General features: G+C 44.5%; 1 long non-coding RNA gene across 3 annotated transcripts; it reads left to right on the top strand.

Annotated features, from left to right (window-relative positions):
• The first annotated feature begins 59 nt into the window (after positions 1–59).
• LOC142008950 (uncharacterized) lies at positions 60–20,863 on the top strand. Of its 3 annotated transcripts, XR_012644282.1 has the most exons (4): positions 60–133; positions 5,932–5,993; positions 7,941–8,039; positions 20,023–20,863. It is a non-coding gene; the product is annotated as an uncharacterized LOC142008950 (long non-coding RNA). The 3 variants fall into 3 exon arrangements; XR_012644281.1 differs by lacking the exon at positions 5,932–5,993 and having other exon boundaries at positions 76–133; XR_012644280.1 differs by lacking the exons at positions 60–133; positions 5,932–5,993 and adding an exon at positions 152–275.
• The last annotated feature ends 482 nt before the right edge of the window (positions 20,864–21,345 follow it).

The raw sequence follows: 21,345 nt of genomic DNA, 5'->3' as shown, positions 1-21,345 counted from the left end.
AGGAGCAACTGGGGATACCTCAAGAGTTTTATCATCCTTTGGTTACCCTCTGTGTGGTCAGTCAGCATGCAGATTGGGCTGCAAGGTTTTACAGGATCTCTCTCTCTTTCTTGGGACTCAACCAAAATAGAAGGTACCTGTGCAGGGTTGCGTTTTAATTGGTGGCACTTTCAGCAGAGGCTGGCTGTGACAACTGCAAGTGGGTATATGAAACTGGCAGCAAAAAGTGCATTCCAGAGGCTATGAAGATCACAATGTACTTTATTTTAAACCAGGCAAGCAGCATCAATCTGTAGACTCTTACCTTTTTTTTGTTTTGTTTTTTCTTTAGCTGCCACGGGAGTTTCCTGTGTATGTGTTTGTCTGTCTGCATATTTCCCTGTCTCTCTGTACTGATGCCTAGAGTAAAAGGTTCTGATGTCCAGATACTCTGGTCTAAGTGTAGCAGAACTCCACTGAAGTAATTTGGAGGCTTTGTACAAGTGTAGCTATGTTAAGAAATAATTCTATTTCAGACAGCAGAGTTATTCTGTTTTTATTAGTGTAACTGAGAGTAGAATCTGACCCAAACTAAGTGTGTGTGTGTGTTGCACTTGTCATTTATGTGCATGTGCTATTTACATATATTTACAAATAGCCTATATTCAGTGCACCCACTTTATTATGTTCTTGTAAAGACTGTTCAGGTCTCTCAAGCTCCTGTTGCTACCCATATTAGCAGTAAATAAGCAACTCTGGAGTACTAGCCTGAGTCCTGCAGTGAAAGTTGCATACAAATGTTTTTTTTTTAACCCTACTCTTCCACAGGGCAGCTGTACTGGTTGTCACCAGGGTGACTGGCTTTTGCTATTGCAGATAAACAGTAGTAACCAGAAAGGAGATTAAACTGACATGCTCTTTATTTTACATCCAGAATTAATCTTCCGATGCCAAAAAAACTTAGAGTGCAAAAGGTCTAAGATCCTTAGCTGTTATCGCCCTCAGACCAGTGCAGTTCCCTTGGTTTCACTCTCTGTGTTATCGGATCAGTGTGCACTTTACTTTGGCAATTCATTGTTCTTTTAGACAAAGTCTCCTCTTTTGTCAAACACTGGCTTCAGAGTTCTTATGTGAGCTGATTCAGATTCCGGAGGGTGGGGAAACAGTTCTTAGAGCATGAAGAAATTGAAAGTCAGATAAATATTTTCCCCTTCTTCTTAAAAAAGAAGAAAAAAGTTTTCCACTATCATTACATACTGCTGTTAATGTCTAAACTGTACCTATGTGCTATTTGAGACATTTAAACTCATACAACTCGCATGAAAAAAGAAAAAAAACAGCTGACAGATATGCACAGAGGTAATGTTTTATAGTCAAGGGAATTTTTATAAAGATATTCAGCTCTTTTCAGACTAATGTCATGTAAAATGCTGCAAGTCTCTTAAAATCAAAATCCAGATGCTAACCTATAACAAACAGAACTGTGGTACCTGAGACACTAACAAATGCATTAGGTCCTCAGTTTCTGTGGGTGAAACCCACTTCCTCAGATGAAAAATGGAGAGAAAAATCATAATCCAGGGTTTATATAGTGCGGGGCAGGGAGGGGGAAAGGGTTATCAGCTATTAGTAGAATCGGTTAATAATGCTATCCTGTTTGCAATCTCTTGCACTGTGTCCTCGTACCTTCTTTTCAGCAGATGTGCTTGGTTTTCTTTGTGGCAGGTTTCATTTCATAGTGTTATATCATACACCTATGTAACACACCTGCACCAGTGAAACTAAACAACAAAAAAGAAAAAGTTATAAATTAAACCTTGGCATTATCTTTCCAATTACCATAAGTTTTAATATGACCCACAAACAAAACAAAAACCATATTAAGCCACCCACTGTATCATGTGCAAAAAAGGCAAAAAAGTAGAGAAAATAAATTCAGCATTCACTCCTCCACCAGAGGTTTGCCTCATCCATCCTGCCTCAGTTTCACCACCCTGCAAGGCCCCCTACTCACTGTGTCCGTCCTCTCCTCCACTCCTCGCCCCCAGGAGGTCACCTGCGGCTCACCACCCCTCTCCTCCACACACCCGCCCCTGTGAGGCAACCCTTCTTTCCTCTCCCCTTCCCACAACCACCCGCCATGGCTTGCCATGCCACCTCCTGGGAGGGAGTGGAGGGATGTGGCAAGCGAGAGTCCAAAAGGGAAGGGGGCAAAGTAAGAAAGTGACAGGTGCTGACACAGAGCAGCAGCAGGGCCTAGGGTGGAGCAGGAATGGAGGGTGGGCAGGGCCAGGATAGGAAGAGGGAAGTGTCTGACAGCTTCCCTGAGAGGAAGGTTCACCTGCCGCCCAGCAAGTGATGCTGATTGATAAATAAGAGTGTATGTTTAAACTACTGGGGAGCTCACAGGGGAGATACTGAGGCAGGGGTTCCCCCCCAGCTACACATACACATCAGATCTGACAGGGGCTGATATAATGGTAAATTGGCAATTGTTCTGGTAGTTTCACTCCACACAGCAGTGAAATCACCCAAGTCCCACCCCACCTCACCCCCGTCAGTGTTGGGCTTCGATATCGAAATTCGCCAGGTGTTTGTTTGTTTGTTTTTTATAAGCCCACGATGGAGCACTCTTGCCCAGACTTTGCTCTCAGTTACCTCAGTGTTTAGCTGGAGCCAATCTGCTGCTTGCACTTTTAATCCAGGTTTACACCATTGAAATGAGGTGAGATTACTTGCCCTTTGTTGGCTTCAGGTTGCTTTAGAGTGAGCAGAGATCCATCTGCTATTTATTACCATAGCATGTATAGGCCATAACTGAGTCCTTTTATTCTTGCCCTGCAAGTTCTGCCCGAGAGGTCTGTGACCCTTTATTGTTGTATTATTATAGCCATAAAACCTGGCCTTTCCTACCTCCTTCTTGTGCAACTTGGGTGCAGACAAAGAAGGTATTTAAAGTTAGAGAGAGAGTCCAATTCTGGTGCCACATGGGCTCATGACTGCCAAGAAGAACAATTTCTGGGACTTGCTCAGCTCCTTAAGCCCACAGATGGAGCATTTTTTTTACTATGGAGATATGCATATTTCATAGAGCTGGAAAGGAACTTCAGAGGTCATCGAGTCCAGTCCTCAGCATGACCTATCACCATCCCTTACAGGACCATATTATTCCAGGCGCTATTCAAATACAGGACCAAAAGATAGTCCCTGCATGTATGTGCATTATTTATATAAAGAGATCTTCCAAAGCATTCTGTTTCTCCAGCCGTCTGGAAAATGCCAGCATCCAAAGGGTCAAATGCTTTTTATTTTTTCTAAAAACAATTATATTTTGCAACAGTTGTCCATGTGAATTTCCTGTGTGTAAAGCACTAAAGGGAGGCTGACCAATTTCTCCTGCACACTGTGATGTGTAAGGTGACACAATTTTTCCCAGAATGCCAGCCGTGACACACCAGTGATTGTACGAATGAAACCCTAGTTCATTCATTGTAAAAAACCCCAGGAGGTGAATAAACCATTGTGATTTTCTTTGGGAGAGTTTTAAATAGGGATTTTTTTTAACCCCAATGACCTATGAACAGATGAAGGGCCGGTCCTTGACGCTTGTTAGTGCTCATACCTCATTGTGATAATTAGAGTTATGCTGATTTCTACAGGCTTTCTCCTCCAGGTTTGACATAGCCCTGACTTGAAGCACCTATGTGTAGTCTTCTCAGTGTGGACCTCTGCCATGTCCAAAGTACAAGCAGTCCTATAACACTTTTATTTATTAGGTAATAAGCTTTTTTGTTGGTAAGACCAACTTCATCCAATTTGAAGCAAAAATAAGAATCCAAGGCGTATATAGTGTGTGGGGAGAAGCGGGGCGGGAGGGGTGGAACCAGTGGAAGAAGAAGAAGCAGGAGGAGGAGGAGGCCATCTGTCATTAATAGGACATGTGGAAGAAGTAAAATAAGTTAAGTGGGATGGGCCATTCCTGTGAACATCAAAGATGTGGAAATTGTCTTCGTACTGCATAACATAATTGAGATCTCAGTTGAGCCCCAGGTTAAATGTGACAAACTTGCAAATGAATTCCAAGTCAGATGTCTCCCTCTATAATCTTGTAGTAAAATCCTTTTGTAGGACAATGGCAACTTTAAGATCCATTATTGGATGTCCCTGGAGGTTACAATGTTCCCTTCTTTTCCTCCTACTCTCCGCCAACCTCTCCTCCACTATATAAACCTTGGAGTCTTATTTCTGCTCCAGATCTGAAGTGAGTCTTACTCACAAAAGCTCATTACCTAAAAAATAAAGTTGTTAGTGTTTAAGGTACTACAGGACTGCGTGTTTTTTTGTGAAGCTACAGACTAACACAGCTACCCCTCTGAGACTTGTCCAAAGAGTCAGAAGGATCTCAGCTAGCTGGCACTTCTTCCTCATGCCAGTGAGTTTCTTCTAAAATGTAAGACATTGGCCAATGCCAGAATTCAAACCCATATTCAAACCCATAATAAAATTAATCTTGTGTCATCAAGCCCTCAGTTTCCATTTTCCACTGCAACTCCTTTGTGGGCCTAGAAAATAGCAGCGTTGTCAGAAGTCTCAATTTGACATGTCAGGTATGTAGAGTAGTCCCAGTGATACATTTTGACCCACCAACCTTATCCATGCAGCAACAATGAAACGGGAATGGAAAGGGTTAACTGGTTAACCGCTAAGCATTAGACTTACCAGAATGCTTACCAGTTAATCAGCTGAGTGGGTTGGAACAGCCCCAGCTGTGGCAGTCAGGCAGGACCCCAGACTCGGCTGCGCAACAGTGGCCCAGCCCCATCCATGGTGAGCAAGCTGTCTTGGAGCAGATCCTGCTACACCTGGCTGGCAGAGCCCCAGCCCTGCACGACACACAACACCCCAGCCCTGGCTGTCCTTCACCATCCTGCCAGAGCAATTACATTTAATGATTAACCAGGTAAATGATATAATTTTAATCATTTAACTGCTTACCTGTTTTAACTCATATTTGTATCCCTCTAATGAAAAAAAAAAAGATGCCAGCTAAATGATAAAAGACAACAAACAATGCCAGTGCAATGACTCTTACGCTTTGTGGACTGTTGTAATAACTGGAATTGCAAATTTACCCTAATTGCGAGTTCAGCTGTACAAAGTACACGACTGCAGGGACAACCCAGAGGAGCCCAGCCAGTGGGCAGAGCCCTAAGCATCATTCTGACAGTTGGGCCCAGCCTCTGGGAAGTAGATGGTGTAGTCAATTGAAGCGTAGGGCTCTGGAGGCGCAGGGCTCAGCTGACCACCTTGCTCACCTTGCTCTAAGATGTCACAATAACGTATGATAGCAAGTTTTGATGGGGAAAAGGTGCAAAAGTGAGACTGAAAAACTGAATTAAGCAAAGTCTCCATGATGTAACTCAAGGAGATCACACTTGCTAAACAAGAGAAAAGAGTGGAACCAGAAATCTGTTCAGACCAGTTGTGTTAGAAATTTGGCCTAATTGGTGGTGAAAATACTGAAAGGACAAGATTTTCTGCCTTTTTGGAGTCTTTAAAGAGACTTCAGAGAGAAAAGATGACTTATTTTGTTAGTCTTCAAAGTTCTACTGGACTGATTTTTTGTTTTAATAGTATATAAACTAGCATGGCTCCCTCTCTGTTACTACTCTGGTATGAGGTTTGCCATCATGGCTGCCAGGGCCACAATCTCATGTGACCCCAGGCCTATTCCTATTCCTGAAAGGATGTTCTGACCAGACCAAATCAGAGAAAGACAACTAAGAGCAGTTCCTTCCTAACCAACCAGATGCTGGTAAAAGTTTTCCAGACCTCAGAGTGGCTGATAAGAGGGTGTATGGTTCTGAAGCAATGAGGTTGCAAGTGAGAGTCGACACCAGAGACAGAAACAGCTGTTCTTTTCCCATTTGTGCATGTGTGTTTGTCTTCTAGGAAATGGGATCAGAATTTAATGAGAGGAGCAATCACTGTTCCAGCCCATCTTTCTTTTCCAGGTATCACAATACTATCTTTGGCATTAATTAAATGACTTGTCTGACAAGGGCCTTTTTCCTTGTAAAAACTTTCTCCAACTCAAGGAAAAGGAAAGCTGTTCAAATAAAAAGCTTAACTAATAGCTGATATTAAAAAATGCTTTCATTTATCACCCTTCTTTTGTGTATCTTCCATACAAGGTTAAAAAGGATTTTTTGAAGTTGTGTTGGCCATGGTCCTAAGCAGAGAGAAGTGTCTGTATATCCAACTGCAAATTTTGTTTATAACTATTTAATGTTGGACAGGGACGTGGTTATGATAATATCTTTGACTCTTTGGACCCATTTAAATTAATGCACCAGGGCCCAATCTTTGGCAGGGGTTAATTTGCCTAATTCCACTAAGCAAAATGGAGTTATACCAACTTACATCAGTTACAGATTTGGCCCTGTATGTTTAGGTATCATAATGACCCACTTCCAACAATGCCTGTGCTGGGCTATTATGCACATATGTGACGTGAAAGACTGGTAATACCTTGTCATATTTCCCTTGGCACCAGGAAACTGGGTGTGGGTGGGCAGAGGGGAAGCGGTGACAAGCCGAGCCAGCGTTGCATGCTCCGGATGTGACAAACGCATGTGGGCAGATTGGGCTTCAGTTACAGTCTTGTGGCTGTGTGCTGTTGTGTGGTTGAATCAGTATCCTGGCAACTGCACTATGCTTAGCCACTGGATTAACCAACACATGCGTGTGCACACATATGTCTGTTGCACTGGGTGGACGTGATTATTCCATCGGGTGCACAAACGAGCACAAATGCATCCAAAGCTGCTTAACATTGCACAAAGGCAGGCAAGCTACACCTTGAGCTGTGGTTCCAAAGATGCAGGCCCAGCTGCACCCCTGGGGCACTCCCTTGGCAGGGCTCTTTGCCAAAAGTCCTGCATCCTCTGATTTCCTCAAATTGAGCCTGTGAGCAAGAGTGCACCAAGGACTCAGGCAGCAGGGTGGTGGCTGTAGTACAATAGTCTTGATTTGATTGGAGTAAGACAAGTATATTGTAATGCAGAGCTTCATGCAGCCATGTGGCTCCTGCGGTGAATGCATCAGGGCAGAGACTTCATGCAGGGAACGCAAGCCACGGAGCCTCATCGGTAGCATATTGGGTAAGGCTCTTCAAGGGGAAAGGGTGGTTTGGGAAGGGAAAATAAAGAGTGTGGTGCGATGATAAGGACGAGAGACTTGAATTGTGGTTAACATTACTTTGGGGCAGATTTCAGACTGGAAGTGAAAAGGCGCTGCTGCTATCCCATGTTCTACCCACAAAATAAGCTCCCCCTCCCTGAAACAGCACTCACAGGAGTTGGTGCTGGTGTTCAAAATATGACCCCATGAGTTCTCTGGAGTCCCTGGGCTCTGAATACCTGCATGGGGTCTGTTACACATGTGGATATCTGAATACAGGCCTGAGGTTCCGAATACACAAGTGGGCTCTGCTGGCAATTCTTTTGTAGGGCTCCTGTGCCTAGTTGAGCTGTTTGAACTCAGTTCCCCGACGGGTGTTCACATGTCCATCTTGGCTCTACTGAGCTCCTTAGGTCTCAATCTGTATTGACTGGCAGGTGGGAGCGTGGGAATAAAAAGTGGCAGTTCCCTCAAAATGAGCTGTCATTTACAGCAGGGTGTAGAAATCTTCATGACACAGCCACCATTTGCCTTGCTGGTGTGCTTCAATGGGCGAGTGAAACCATGGAAACCATGTGGACATTTCAAGTATTGTGATTGGGCCTCTGACCTAGCCCTCACTGATACGAATGGCGGAGGTCACCACTCTAAGAGAGATGGCTTCAATGTTCCACAAGCAGGCAGACACCTATGGCACCAGTTACAATTGGTTCATGTCTTCAAAGTCATCCCTATGGCTGTGGAAAGTAGGGGTCAACTTTTTTGTTTGTTGTTTCTAGGTGGAATCTTAGACACTGTAGAGGAAGAAGGCATCATGAATGAAGCGCAGACACCCATGTGTACTGCCTGAATCTGTGTCCTGCTTTGGGGCTACCAAGGTACAACTCTGCTCAGCTGTATGGACAATGTATTATTTGTTATTTCTTATGTCTATTAAGATGGAAGCCCCGAACAAAAAGCAGACTGCATTGTGCCAGCAGTGTACAAAGGCATGGTGAGAGGCAGACCTCGCCCAAAGGAGCTTGCCCCCTCAATGGACAAGACATACAAAGGGCAGGAGATTTTGATCTGGTTTTACAAACTGGCAAATGAGGCACAGAGAAGCTAACTGACTTGCCAAGTAGCACATGGTGAGTCTAGCAGAGCTGGGCACTGTGCCCAGTCCTGTTGAGTCATAGTTCTGGGCTCTCCTTCTCAAGGGAGAGCTTAAAGGGATGGCCACAGTACAGCCGTTACACAGTATCACACATGCTGTCTGGTCTGCCCCTTGGGATCACTTCCATGACCTGAGCAAAGTCATGGCTGCCCAGAGATTGGCAGTGTTCTGCTGTCGAACCACCCTGGTTATTTGGGGGGTGGGGGATGGTAATCCTGGCCAACCTGGTTCCTTTCCTTCCCTTTTGATTATGTCTGTGTAGCATTTTTGTGAACAAGCAACAATCCCAGTCACGGCAACCCTCCTGGTAGAGCTTGTGCTTGTAGAGGGAGCTCCGTTGGGTGGCTCACTGTTCGCTGCTATTCCCATGCCATTTTGGAGTCTTTCTTGGACTTTGAACACAATTCTGAAAGAAGCTGAGCAACCTCATTTTCTTTCAGCTTCTCTGGGAGCATCCAGCACCTTGTAGGATTGGGCCTTTTCCTGTCTCCTTTCACAGTCCCTGTTTTCTGCTTTTTCCTTTGACAGCTCTTCCTCTCTCTCTATGCCCTCCGTGTCTTTGGAGTCCTATTCATGAGAAGCCAATAGCACATTCCAGGAGAGAGGGGGAACTTTTTAATATTGTTTTTCTGTGTCTCATAATGAGAATGCGATGACACCAGTAAAGCCATCCACCTAGGAGCCAATTCATTAAATGTGTGATAAACACTGTAACCTGCACCCCCGCACTAGACGACACTGATCAACACATACATTCTGGAGGTCGTTGCTGCTTGAGATGCCATAAAATGATATCCTGTTGGGAAGAGATGATTTACTGAACACAGATTCAAGCAGAGGTGATTCTACTCGAATGCCTGAAAAAGCCTTTCACCCCCATAGAAATAGCAGCATGGAGAACCACTAGAGCTGTGACAACATATTGCCAGAGTGGGAGGATTCACCTGGACCTCAGATGCACAACTTTAAGAAACAAATTCACTCAATAGTACTAGGTCCTAACTTTCCCTCAGGGAAATGAAGCTGAGAGACAGGAAAAAATAAAATTTCAGTCTTCCCCACATTCTCCCACTTGTGCATTTTGTAGCCTCCTCTCTCACTAATCTGGGTGACACAGAGGCAGATGAAATGGAACATGGACAAGTTCAAAGTAACCCACAATGGAAAAAATAATCCCAACTATGCATACAAATGGTCTCCATTAGCTGTTACTCTTCAAGAAAGAGGTCTTGGAGTCATCTTGGATAGTGCCCTGAAAACATCCACTAAGTGTTCAGTGGCAGTCAAAAAAGCTGACAGAATATTAGGAACCATTAGGAAAGGGACAGATAATAAAACAGAAAGTACCGTAATACCACTAGGTGGATCCATGGCTGCACCAACACTTTGAATACTGAGGGCAGTTTTGGTTGCCTCTTCTGAAAAAATACAATAGACCTGGTAAAGGTGCAAAGAAGAGTACCAAAAATGGTTAGCAGCATGGAACAGCTTCCTTTGGAGGAAAGATTAAAAAGATTGGAACTTATCTTAAAAGAGGCCTGAGTGAAAAGGGATGTGATAGAGGTCTATATAATCATGCTGGGTGTGGAGACAGTGCATAGGGAAGTATTCTTTACCTCTTCACAAAACGCTAGTACCAGGGATCACATGAAGCATGTAATAGGCAGCAGAAAGCACTTCTTCACACGTGTGCTCAATCTGTGGAACTCCTTGCCAGAGGATGTTGTGAAACCCAAAAGTATAAATGGGTTCATAGTGGGTTCATAAGAAGAATGAGAGAAATTCATGGAGTATAGATCCATCAGTGTCAGGGATGCAACCCCATGTTCCAACTTCCATTTTTCACGAGCTGGGACTAGACAAAAGGGGATAGATGACTCTAATGGCCATGATGTGGTTGTTCCTTCTGATGCATTAGGCATCGGATATTTTTGGAAAATAGGATATTGAGATAGATGGATGATTGGTCAGACCCAGAGTGGCCATTGTTGTATTCACCATTCTGTCTTAACCTGGGGGAGGTGTATCTCAGTGGTTTGAGCAACTGGCTTGCTAAACCCAGGATTGTGAGCTCATTCCTTGAGGGGTGTTTGGTCAGAGGGACCTAGACAAATTGGAGTATGGCGCCAAAAGAAACCTGCTGAGGCTCAACAAGGATGAGTGAGGACTTCTGCATTTGGGATGAAAGAATCCCAAGCACTGTTACAGGTTGGGGACCAACTGGCTACGTAGCAGTGCAGCAGAGAAGGACCTGGGGATTACAGTGGATGAAAGGCTGGATATGAGTTAACTGGGTACCCTTGTAGCCAAGAAGGCTTATGGGATATTGGGGTGCATTAGGAGAAGTATTTCCAGCAGATCTAGAGAAGTTATTATTTCCTTCTATTTGGCACTGGTGAGGCCACATCTGGAGTATTGCATCCAGTTCTGGGCCCACCAGTATAGAAAGGATGTGGATGAATTGGAGGGGGTTCAGTGGAGAGCAACAAAAAACTGTTAGGGGGGCTGGAGCATGACCTATGAGGGGAAACTGAGAGATTTGGGCTTATTTAGTTTGTAGACGAGAAGACTGAGGGGTGATTTGATAGCAGCCTTCAGCTTTGTGAAAGGGGACTCTAAAGAGAATGGAGAGAGACTGTTTTCAATGGTGACAGGTGCCAGAGCAAGGAACAATGGTCCGAAGCTACAGAGGGAGAGGTGTAGGTTGGTTATTCGGAAAAACTATTTCCCCAGAGGGTTGGTGAAGAACTGGAATGTGTTACCAAGAAAGATGGTGGAATCTCCATCCCTAGAGTTCTTAAGTCCTGGCTTGACAAAGCCCTGGCTGGGATGATTCAGTTGGCAGGGGGATAGACTAGTTGACTTCCTGAGGTCCCTTCCAGCCCTAGAATTCTATGATTCAATGATTCTATGAACCTCACCACTAAGAATGGGTTCCCTATAATGTCCTTTCCCTTCTTCTATCTCTCCCTCATCTTGATGAGATGAGGCTAGGACACCATTCCTTACCTATTAGCCAGGATGGGTAAGGAATGATGTCCCTAGCCTCTGTTTATCAGAGGCTGGAGATGCATGGCAGGAGAGAGATCGCTTGAGTGTTACCTGTTCAGTCCACCCCCTTTTGGGCACCCGGTATGGCTGCTTTCAGCAGACAGGATGCTGGGTTGGATGGAGCTTTGGTCTGACACATTATGGCCATTCTTATGTTCTTAGATGAAGAGCACATTGGTTAGATCCTAGAAGGGCCATGTTATAATCCACACTGACACCAATGAAGAGGTGCCCACTGACCAAAACCCAAGGCTTTTAGTAAAAACACAGGTCCACATTTAAGTACTTCACTGGTTCTGTGAAAATGCTACCTACACCAACAGGAAAGGGAAACAAGTACCTTCGGAAAGACAAATCCAGTCAGAAAAAACAAGTGTAGGTGGGACAAAACTGAAGTAAAATCAATGCACAGCAATGCAAGTTGTCCTAAAAGATCAATATCTGAAACAGCGGATGGGAAACGTACAAGAGAGGGAGCCAGGGAGTTGCGTAAGCTTGTCCAAGCCATGCTGCTAACATGGCAAGTAAGTTAAAGGGCTGGTGGTGGCATTTTAGAGATGAGGGCCCCCAATAGAGCTTCGCATTCAAATAGCATAGAAAAAATGAACAACAAAGCAAATCAGTGATTGCAGGATGGGGCATTAAGATACCAGTCAGCCTGGGACTGGCCTCTGCCTTCCCACCCCCATCAGCCTCTCTGCTGACAAGGTTATTGCTGCGTGTAATGGGCCAACAGGTCCCAGAGCAAAGCAAGAAGGATGTGCATATAGGTCTAGCTCTCACACCCATGGGTGTAAATGAAGAGGCTGCCATTGGCTTTCACCAGGGAGGGATCAAACCTACCTTAAACAGCAAGATTCATGCTTCACTGCAGTGGACAGCCACCGAATTCACACCCTGTTTTCACAGCTAGGGAGAAAGGAGGGAAATGTCCATGACTCCCCTTTGCTGGTCTGCATGGAAGGGAGTGTAGGTCTCTGAGGAGCAGATGTCAGAGCTGCCCAGGGACAAGAGGCACATAAAAATAATACACTTCCTCCTCCTGTGTCCCTGACAGAGGTAGCCCACACAGCCCGCTCCTGGGAGGAGAAAGAAGGAGACATCAGAGGCAGGATTACAGGCTCCGAATAGGGGTTTCAGGGTTTGGTCGTGTAAACACGTGCCCCACTGTAGCTGAGCTGGGTTGTCTGAGACGCAGCTCACCATTCTAAGTCAAACTGTGCTCTGCAAACACCCAAACTAATGGAGTCTGTCCCATAACTAATGGGCCTCACAATAATGCCTGGATTGTCAGCAAGAAGAACCGATGACGGGCTTTTGGCCGATTGACTCTACTCAGAAAGATGATCTGGATAATAGGATTGAACAGATTTGAATAAACTCCACCAGGTACCTCAAATAGAAGAGTCAGCTATCTGAATGCAGCTAGTGGCTCAGCCTGCTTCTCAGGTTCCTCAGCGGACAGCAGAGCCCATCCCCAATCTCAGGGTTAGGTGATTATTATTATAATTATTACATAACAATTTTTATCATACAGCCCAGGCAGGGTCCCATTGTGTTATGCATGAGACCTATGCAAATAAGAACACGGGCCCAGGGTCTCAAACGTATTTAGGCACCTAATTCACAGCAGGGAAGTGCCTAAGTACCTCGGATGACCTGGGCATAATTCTGGTTTCCATGTGCTTCAGCATCTAAAAGACACAAGAGGAGACACAGGAATGGGGATGAGGAGAGAATACATGAGCAAATGTACTTGGTGATGGTTGGCAGAGCTGAGGGAGTTGTGTGGTTTGGTGTTTCTGATGTTGGGATAGGAACAGGCCTTCTGACACAGGGTGGGCAAAGGGAACAGTTACAGCAGGGCCTGGCAGCAGCAGCTCTTAGAACCCCTGGCCTTTAAAACCACTACCACAGTGCCCTGTGGCGCACGCCAGGCAGTGCTGAGGGCAGCTTGGGAGCTATTGCAGTCCAGGTGGCACTCAGGGCTGTCAATCCTGGCCCTGCCCCTACAGCCCAAGGCCCCGCCCCTTCCATGAACTCACACTTGTCCCTGCTCCATCTTGCCTAGGGGCCCAACAAGCCTGTCTGCTTCTCTGGATACGAACAAGGAGAGAGGAAGTGGGAGGAATGAGGGTGGTGCTGTTAAGAGAAAGGACGTTTGAAGGGAAGACCATCAGAGCTTGCCACCTGCTTTGTTGCTGGTAAGCAGCCAGGGCTTTGCTTGGATGCATTATCAATAGGGATCAGAGATGCAAACAGTTACTGTACTCCTGTGTATACTTTCACCTACTGACAGAGAGGTAGCTGTGTTAGTCTGTATTCTATCAAAACAAAAAAGCAGTCATGTAGCACTTTAAAGACTAACAGAATAATGTATTAGGTGATGAGCTATCATGGGACAGACCCACTTCTTCATATTGTAGCCATACCAGAACAGACTCAATATATAAAACACAGAGGTCCAAAAATTGTTTTCAAGGTTGACAAATCAGAAAAATTGTTGTCAAGGTTGGAAAATCAGAAGAGCAGAAAGGCAGCGGGAAGTGGGTGTGGGGTGGGAAAGTTAAGAGTTAGATAAAACAAAGTATGCAAAAGAGTCCTTATAATGGGCCAGGTAATTGCTGACCTGGTTCAAACTACATGTTAATGTGTTGAATTTGAATATAAATGACAATTCTGAGCTTTCCATCTGTCGATGATTGTTAAAGTTCCTTTTCAGTAAAACACAGACTTTCAGGTCATGGAAAACTGCAAACACACAAACCTGTCAGCCAGCACTTTAAATGAGTAGCCCATTCTGTTTATGACTAAGAGCTACATTTTAGACTAACTATGAGGTAAGTGGCTTGAAGCAGGAATCACTGAGTGAGACCTGTGCAGTGCAGACCTCCAGTCTAGATTATCATTGTGGTCTATTCAGGCCTGGAAATCCATGAAAAAAGACAGATTGCAATTAAGTACCAACAAATAACGTGCAAAGTCATCCTGGACAGCTGAAAGCACAGTGTGGTCTAAGTTGCACAGGCAGCAATAATGCAGCCTTTTGCTGAGTTCTTGATACCTTTGACAGAAATATCTCTACTGGGATAAAATGTTCTTTTGCACGTCTTTTCCATCAATAATGGGTGTGGAAGTTGACACTATAACACCTCTTCCTCTGCTCTCTTAGCCTTTGAAATCTTTATGCCTCTGAAAAATACAACCCCAGCCCCATGAAAGACAAACCTTGGGCTTCTGTGTTAGTCAATCTTCCCCCCACCTCCATGAAAACAGCTCACCTCCAGTGTATTTCCAAGGGAGCCCCAACAACCCTACAAAGCTTAGTGCATTAATTGGATTCTCAGACTACTTCAATTTAGGCTATTCTCACGGGACTTGTGATGAGTTGTAAATGAGTTTTTTCCTGTTCTGAGAACTCCAGCAGCAAAATTAGGCTTACCTCCAGTTCCCCTGGCAGTGGGGAGATAAGTATTTTAGGACATATCTGGAGTGAGATGAGGGTCATGTCAGGAGAGCAACTCACCAGATTGTTCCGCTAGTGGAAATGAAGAAGGATCATGGTTTCCCAATGGAGAACACCAGTTAGGAAAAACTACATTTCTGTGGATGGCTTCAGAGCTATAGGAAATCCACACAGATTTTGGATCACTGGCAGGTTGTGAGGGCCACTGTAATTCCCATTCTGCTCAGAATTAAGTGGGAATTTCTGCCACAGAAAAGAACCATAGGCTATTCTCTGAGTTCAACCCTACAGAGTTTCTGGCTGGCTTCTGTATATTTTTTTCCTTGAGGATGGGAAGATATATTCCTAGATTGCTTGTGATCCAAAATGATGACTGAATCTTATTCTGTTCTATGATGGGAAACATCTTTAAAATCATGGCTAAAAAACCAAGATGTTGCTCAAAATGAACTGGAAGATGCTAGGTGTTTGCCTCTCACACTTAGGCAATGAAATTTTACTTTCGTCAAAAGAGTGGAAGGTTTGGAGACTATCCAAGAGGAAATATAATTTACATATTGGCTACGTCTACAGTAGCACACTACATCAAAGTAGCCTATTTCGAAGTAAGAACATCGAAATAGGCTACTTCAACGTGTATTGTCCACACATCATCCAGGGCTGATGCTGTCAACGTTCAGTGTCGAAGTAGCAACGGGGAACTTCGAAAGGAGCTTCCCCAGAAGGAAATGCGAAGCGTCCACACACGCAAGCGCTCTCCGTCGAAATAAGGGGCCAGCAAAGCCTGCGGACAGGGTCACAGGCTGGACTAGCCCTTCTGGGGCAAGAACAAGCTGCTCCCTTAAAGGGCCCCTCCCAGACACACTTGGGCTGCACAGCACGAGGACCACAGAGCCGACAATCCGTTGCAGGCCCCCTGCACACAGCATGGACCCCCAGCTGCAGCAGCAGCAGCAGCAGCAGCAGCAGCCAGAAGCCTTGGCTAAGGGCTGCTGCACATGGTGACCATAGAGCCCTGCAGGGGCTGGACAGAGCGTCTCTCAATCCCTCAGCTGATGGCCACCATGGAGGAACCCACTATTTCGATGTAGCGGGATGTGGATCATCTATACACGCCCTACCTCGAAGTTGAACGTCGAAGTAGGGTGCTATTCCCATCTTCGGATAGGAATAGTGATTTCAACGTCTTGCCACCTAATGTCGATTTCAACGTCGAAATAGCACATGGTGTGTGTAGACGTGATGTGTGCTATTTTGACATTGTGCCAGCTACTTCGAAGTACCTGGCTAGTATAGATGCACCCATTTTGTTTTTTGTTTAACAGCCTAATATTTTTCAGGATCATGATTATTTGTGAGAATTATTGTAGCTATAGTGGGAGAGATTGTTCTGTAGAAGAGCATACATTTGAAAGAATCTTTGGACTAAAGCACCAAAGAAGAAAATATATTAGTTCTAGCTCATGTATGCATGTGTTTTTCTTGTGTTATTTAAACACTGAAAGGTTGTTTCCTACAATACAGTTTCAGTTATTGTGTCCAGCCCAGTTTTAATGTCTCAAGTGAAGGAGCTTCTGCTACCTCCCTTAAAAGACTGTTCCACCGCCTGATAGATCTAAGTTTTGCTCAGAGTTGTTACTTGTTAAATTGAAGCTTGTTTTTTTTAATCCTCTCGGGTTTATTCCATGTTCCCAGTCATATCCTCCCTCCCACATATAAGCATATACAACCCCCTTCCCTTGGTGGTATGTGCACCTTTCATTGCTTGAAAGCTGGTTGGCATGTCCTGTTTTTTAGCTACCAGGGAAGGCAACAGACTTCATTGAGCCCTGGGAGGCTCTTCTCTAGGACCTCCAGAAAGATCACGGCTAGGAGTTAGCCTCTGCCATTCGGTCCTTAGCACCTCCAGGATGGTGCTGTATGGAGCTTCAGTGGCAATTTAAAGGGCCTGGAGCTCTGTAACAGCAGTGGCTGCCCAGTGCCCCAGGCCTTTTTAAATTACTGGGTGCCAGGGCAGCTGCCATGTTTGCCCTTCTGCCCTATCAGCCATCATGTTAGCTACAATTCAGTCATGTATTATAGTACTGAACTTTCATCATCAGCCTTAGCCCTTAGTCTTTTGCTTTTCCTTCCCTGAATTTCCTCTAGTTTGTCTGTGCCTTTCTGGCACTCTTTCTTAAGAAGCTTGTACTTTGAAACAGTGGACACGCACTCTCCCACATGCCTTATTTAGACATTCTCTTTCAGCTGAGTCATCAGCGTGCACTCGAACTTCACAGCAATACAGTTTCCTGAACTCCTAGAACCATCTAATTCTGAAGAAAGCCAAGTGCACCAGCACTGGATTTTGTCATCAAGTGCTTTGTTCTGCAAGGGATCTGGTATCTGCAAGGGAGCAAAAGGGAAATGAGAAGCCTTGCATAATGTTTTCATGGTTTTACTGTGCCATGTACCAAAGAGGAATTCAAGCTATTCACAACAATAAAAAAAAATTATGAACTCAAAATTCCTCTTTTCTTTCTCTTTCTTTCCACATATTATAATTAGAATAAAATATTTGGCCAGAAATAAATGCTACAGACTCCTAGCTGCATTTTACCCTTGCCATGTATTGAATGAAAATATACTGCTAAATGATAGGGCACTAATTCTAAATGTACAACAATGGCAATTCTGATAGAATCAGCTCTTTTACACCTCTGTACAACTAGTGAGATTGGAATCAAGCCCCCAATACAATAACATACAATATCCAGATTTCTCCAGGACAAATATGTACAAATTATCTAAACAGAGATGAACCGTGCATATATCTGCAGTTGGGAACAGTGTAACAATACATAAATAAATAAATTAATGAATGAATGAATCTCATGTTTCAGTGTCTTGCACAAAGAAGCGGTGGATACAGTCATAGGCTCTGTCCACATTACAGTGACCTGTCAGCAGAAGTTACTGTCAGAAGATATCTTCCGACAAAACCTCTGACGACAGATTGCAGGCACGCATGAAAGCGGGTCATTCGGTCAATCCACTCTGTCAAGAAAGAGTGGCCAGATTCCCCGGCAGCTCTCTCGACAGAGTGGCCAACTGTAAGCACAGCAGACAGGGCTGCTTGGGAATCCAAAAGCCCTGTTTGTCGACAGAGGGCCCCCCAGAGTATCCATACGGCCTTTTTGTCGACAGATTCTGTCAAGAAAGGTGTCCTACCTTATGGGGGAGAGGCAGAAGGCTGTCGGCAAATATGCCAAGTTCTGTCAACGGTATTTTTAGTGTGGACGCTCTGTGAGTTTTGATGACAAAACTCTCTAGTGTAGATGTAGACTTTAAAGCCAGAAGGAGCCATCTGATCAACTAATTAGTTCTCCCATGTTTCATGAGCCTGGCCACCTCCTCTGCAAGTCCATCAGTCAAAGTTAGACCAAACAGCTCCCTTGTGTGCCACTGATACAGAACAGGAAAGACTGAGGTTGTGTGTACACCACACAGCTTTTAGAGACAAGACTGTATTGACCCAGTAAGGGTCAGCCTGGGTGAGCGCTGTGTTTGGCACTTTTGCCAACACAATACTTCCACCCCCAACAAGCAGGTGTCACTGCGTTGGTGTCAGAGCATGCCTGCAAACGAAGAAGCATTCACACGGCCACTTGCTGTGGCAAAGCTGTGCCATTTGCAGGGATAGGTGTAAGGACCCACAAACAACAAAAGTTTTGTTGAGTGAATCCAAGAGCAGCCATAGCCTGCAATACACAAATGACTGAGGTTCTGGCCATGGTATGGAAGTGACTCAGTGAGACATCAGTTGAGCAGGTGGTAGTGTTGCTTAATGGCTAGAACACTAGCCTGCAATTCAAGAGACAGAGAGTTCTAGTCCTACCTTTTGGAGCATAAGCTTTCATGGGCAAAGACCCGCTTCATCAGATGCATTTCTGTACCACGGTCAGGACTTCAGTCATTTGTGTATTGCAGGCTATGGCTGCACTTGCATTCAGAGGAGATGGCCAGGCTCATGAAATATGGGAGCACTGATTAGTTGATCAGATGGCTCCTTCTGGCTTTAAAGTCTACATCTATGCTAGAGAGTTTGATCAACAAAACTCGCAGAACATCCACACTAAAAATACTGTTGACAGAACTTGTCATATTTGCCGACAGCCTTCTGCCTCTCCCGCATAAGGTAGGACACCTTCCTTGACAGAATCTGTCAACAAAAAAGCTGTGTGGATACTCATGAGTCTTGCATCTGATGAAGTGGGTCTTTGCCCACAAAAGCTTATGCTCCAAAATATTTATTAGTCCATAAGGTGCCACAGGACTTCTTGTTGTTCTTGAAAATGCAGACTAACATAGCTACCTCTCTCATACTAATGCTATCTTTGTTGCCAAGCTAGGACAAGTTAATTCCCCTCTCTGTTAATACACCTCTCCAAAAAGGGAAAAATGGTCCTCAGGCTTGCTGGCATGGGGTGTGCAGGGAGCAACTGCACTGGGACCCAGAGATCCAAAGGCACCCAGAAATCCTGGCTACAACAGTAGTGGGGGCCAGAGCCTCCAGCCCCTTTGAAATGCCACTGGAGCACCACTCCACGTGGCTCGGAAGACAGGAGGACCATCACCACAGTCTGGGCAGCACTTGGGGCTGACTGCAGGTGGGCCTGCCCCTTCCACCCATTGCTCAGCCGTTCCAGGAGTGCAGAGCCAGCCCCCTACCCCTCATACACACACACATCTTGTCCCAGGGCCCTCGGTGGCTTTTGGCCATGCTGATGATACTGACCTTTGTAAAGTACTTTGACTTCTACTGAAAAATATGCTTTGGAATAGCAAAGCATTGTTATTATTTGATATTATAATCAGGTTGTTTGTCCTGCAAATGTAGTTATTCATGATCCCCACAATGACCACTCTCACTTTACTGTAGCATTAATAGATTTCTAGAGAATAGCATTCTTCTGTGGCGCCCCATCTCATTCCAATAGCTTCTCATTTTCCTTGGTTTTGTAGGCTCTAACGTTTAGGGTCAAGTCCTACAATTCATTGCCTATAAGCAGACTTCAGTGGTGTTTCATGTTAGCACAGTGCTTCATCCCTGTGTGACAAGCTACAGACCTTAGACTGCAAGCGGAGGTGCAAAGACTATGTTTTCCTTTGCGTCTTGTAAAGCACTAATTTTTTCTTTTGTGCGTAGAATAATTGATGACGCTCCTGATGATTGACGAATGGAACAAGAAGAGCGTAGAAGAGATCTACGAAAGAAGTATTGGAAACTGAGGAGGGAGTAGGGGGAAAATGGACCCACCAAAGGGGCAGCATGAAAACAGACCTGCTGCACTGAATCTCAAGGGTTAGATTCCAAAGTGACAATGACTGAGCAGGGTTCATTATTTAACTAACAGTTAGAAGCCTCACAGCAGCCTTGGACTGAAAAGAACTGAATGGCTCAACAAAGAGGAGAATTATGGCTGTGAACAATGCTTAATCATTACTCTTACTAAAAAAAAGACCCACACATACGGCGAATACTTGCAGAACTGGCAATCTTTTTTCAGCTGTGCCTATAAAGCACAAATGCCTATAAGGTGCCTTTTTTCAGTTGTGTCTATAGGACAAGTGCCTATAACGCGAGCTGAATCTACCGGCTCAAACAATGAGAAGTCCTGTGGCATCTTACAGCCTAATGCATCTTTTTTTTTCTGGAGTATAAGCTTTTTTGGGCAAAGACCCACTTCATTAAAAAACCTGTTCATCTGCAAGGTGCCTATAAGTCTATAAGGACTTCTTGTTGTTTTTGCAGATACAGACTAACATGGCTAACCCCCCTGACACTTATCTACCTGCTCAGTTTACTAAATGACATATATATGACATAGAAACTGTTCAAACAGAAAATATTCAGAGATGATGGTCTCGATAACTTCAGCAGATGTATCTGATGGGGAACAAAATATTTTGTAAGCGTTTCATAAAAGAAAGTCTATTTTTGAAGGCCTCTCATTTTTTTTGTTTGTTTTTTATTTTTTTATTTTAGGAGACAGCATGGTGCACAATTTGCTATTATTTGCATTCAGTGGTATTTCTTATTATCTAGGACAGTGGTTCCCAAGCTGGGGTCTGCAGAACCCTGTGGGTCCACCCGAGTATTGCAGGGGGCCAGTGAAAAAAAATAAAACATAAACAAAACTATCATAAAAGATCAAATTTCAATAAATTGCAAAGTTACAATCAATTACTCTTTTTAAATTAAATATCTTCCAATAACGTTATTGATTGCTGTGCGAAAATCGACGCTGTGGTTTCCTTTTTCATTGAATGATGTGTGCATAGCAGCTAAAATTGGCTTTGATGGGGGTCCGTGAATGGTTTGAGGAGGGGTGATTGGGGGTCTGCTCTTGTGAAAGTTTGCAAACCCCTGATCTAGGACTACCTGGAACAGGTCTGCAGTGGTTTTGAACTTTTCCCTGCCGTGACCCCTATCTGAAAATGATTTGAGACTTGTCTCCCATAAGCTTTT

The sequence above is a fragment of the Carettochelys insculpta genome, chromosome 2, assembly GCF_033958435.1.
Source record: "Carettochelys insculpta isolate YL-2023 chromosome 2, ASM3395843v1, whole genome shotgun sequence".
Classification (NCBI taxonomy): domain Eukaryota; kingdom Metazoa; phylum Chordata; order Testudines; family Carettochelyidae; genus Carettochelys; species Carettochelys insculpta.
The sequence above is the reverse complement of the archived record's forward strand: the minus strand, read 5'-3'. Positions and strand labels throughout refer to the sequence as shown.